This window comes from Anopheles aquasalis, chromosome 3 (genome assembly GCF_943734665.1).
Source record: "Anopheles aquasalis chromosome 3, idAnoAquaMG_Q_19, whole genome shotgun sequence".
Classification (NCBI taxonomy): Eukaryota; Metazoa; Arthropoda; class Insecta; order Diptera; family Culicidae; genus Anopheles; species Anopheles aquasalis.
The window spans coordinates 48,771,343-48,773,548 of NC_064878.1; the positions used below are offsets into that span (position 1 = coordinate 48,771,343).

At 45.2% G+C, this 2,206-nt stretch overlaps 1 protein-coding gene across 11 annotated transcripts in view; it reads left to right on the forward strand.

Moving 5' to 3' along the window:
• Window positions 1-2,206, forward strand: part of LOC126574373 (glutamate-gated chloride channel) — an 89,552-nt gene continuing 87,346 nt past the window's right edge. For 7 of the 11 annotated variants that reach the window (XM_050234542.1, XM_050234543.1, XM_050234547.1 and 4 more), the window contains exons 1-2: window positions 1-115; window positions 1,344-2,206. The exon at window positions 1,344-2,206 is cut by the window's right edge. The gene's annotated coding sequence lies outside the window, so the exon portion shown is untranslated. Of the gene's footprint in view, window positions 116-339; window positions 716-1,343 lie in introns of those variants that run through there. The other 4 variants (XM_050234541.1, XM_050234539.1, XM_050234540.1 and 1 more) reach the window with 4 other exon arrangements.

Genomic DNA, 2,206 nt, shown 5'->3' on the forward strand with positions numbered 1-2,206 from the left:
TGTTCATCGGAAAAACATCTTCTCATCTCCCGTGGTGCTCGTGCGTGACCCGTGCTCTAGGACATCCAGCGACGCAGCCAGCCAGTCAGTTAGTGTAGACAGCAGCAGTGTACTGGTGCGTGATGCTGCATTATTTGAATTTGAATCATTAAAAATAATAGTTTTTTTATAAGGTTTTTGATTGATAAACGATGAAATCTCTCCTACAACACCAAACAGTGCGTAGACTATCCTAACCTGTCTTGAGCAGTCAGTGAATTGAAGTGCAGACGGAAGGCAAAGTGTTGCATTCGATATAAATTTGAAAAAATAAGCCGAAAGACCTCTGCCGAAGGACGACGACACGCCGAGTGACATCGTGCCGATCGTTGGCTCCGTTTGCGGCAAACCTACAGCCAGGACTCATTCGGCAGTCGGTCGAAGGAACTCGTCGCCTTGTGTCCGAAACTGCCGTACGCTAAAGTGTTTGTTGGCTAGAGTGGTGCAGTTGTACGGACCGTGTGGTGGATGAGCTGTAAACTGGTTAATGCAACCGTTGCCGCAGTGAAGGATATACCAACGGGATGATCTGTGAAGATTGAGATCAGATTCAGTTTTATCCTTCCACCGCTCCCTCGCTCTCGATCAGCATTAACTAGAAAGGAATAACAAAGGCAAACAATTGCTTTGGGCGATAGTGATAGTTCGCGATAGTTAAATGTGAATTTATCTTTCGGTTAGTGCAGTTGGAATTAAGATTTTTTTTAATTATTAGTTTAAAAAATATGTTAGTGGAAACAATTCATTCCAATGTTGTATGATTCGCAGTATAGAACCATCGCTAGTGGGTGCATGTGTTTGTTTTAGTAACGATAGGTCCTACTGCAGAGTGTGACATAACATGCATGGTGTGCGCTCGATGAAAACGTTGTGAATAGCTGTCGTGTGCAGATCATCCTTATACTCCGATTAGAGAAATGTTTTGATACCAAATCCCATGAAATAATAAGTCCAGTGACATTGTTCATTTGATCACATGTTCGCTTTTGGAAATAAGTGATTGTGCACCCGAATATTTGCGCTTTAAAAAAAACTCTGCTTTAATTGGAGTTTAAAAATTAGTTTCATTGAACATATGTTTTTGTCGCAAACATGCTTGGTATATGCATTTGTTTACAAAAATAATGTTTATGTTGATTGAAATGATGTGAATGGGATACTTCTTAACAACTGCCACATTACAGAGTGTTTCAAAGTTATTCACTTCCTACAACAACAATTATGAGATGGTGAACTGTTTTCCAAATCATTTTGTTGTTCATTTATTGCAAACCATTACTTCATATCTCCAATCCGAAACGTAGGAAAACAGTACGGACGTGCACCGCCAGTTTGAACATTTGAAATCACCCCAAACGACCCATCGACTCCGATTCGCACGATTACGGAACTGCTTGTAAGCGCGGTGAGATCAAAGGATGCGATGATCAGAATAATTTGAGCCTTCGGTTTCAATCGACCATCCGTGTGCAACGTTTGCTGCAATCGTGTGCTTGTGTTTGTGTACCTTTTCTTCTTACGTGTATTTGTGTGCAGAATTGTACCATCCCGACTCGACGTCCGTTGAACGTGTGCACCGAAATTTACAGTGAGCATAGTAGCCCGTGTGTGTTTGCTAAGGCTTCCTTCTTCCGAGTCGAGCATTTTTTGGCACTTTCAAAGTGAGAAGCAAGAAAGCAAATATCCCGCAGCAGTACTGCCACGCAGTACTCAGGAAGTTGAGCATTTTAAGCGAACACGTGTGAAACGGTATCCGTTGGTGGGAGGATTGTGTTTCGCTTCAGCCGCGAGTCGAGAGTCGAAGGAAAGGAAACGTTTTTGGAGCCCCCGAAATGTCCCCGACTGCCAACCGGCCTGCTCAGCGTGAGTAAGTGAGCGAGTGTTTGAAGAAGTGAGCTCCACTCCGGTTGCTTCCCTCCTCCTCGGAGACAGCCAATCGATAAGTGAGCAGCAGTAGCAGCAACAACACCAACATCGTGCGAACGGAGTAGCTCCAAGTGTCCGAAGAAAGCCGCAGAGTTCCGCGCTGTCACGGCAGTGGCTGCCGAAAGTTTTCGTCAGCCGGTCCAGCTTGCGTCGGTGCAGCAGTCTGCGTGCGGCGATGTGTTGTGCAGCGTGGTGAGTGAATGGTGAATGTTGCCCGGCGGCCCCCCCCCCCCTGGTCCGG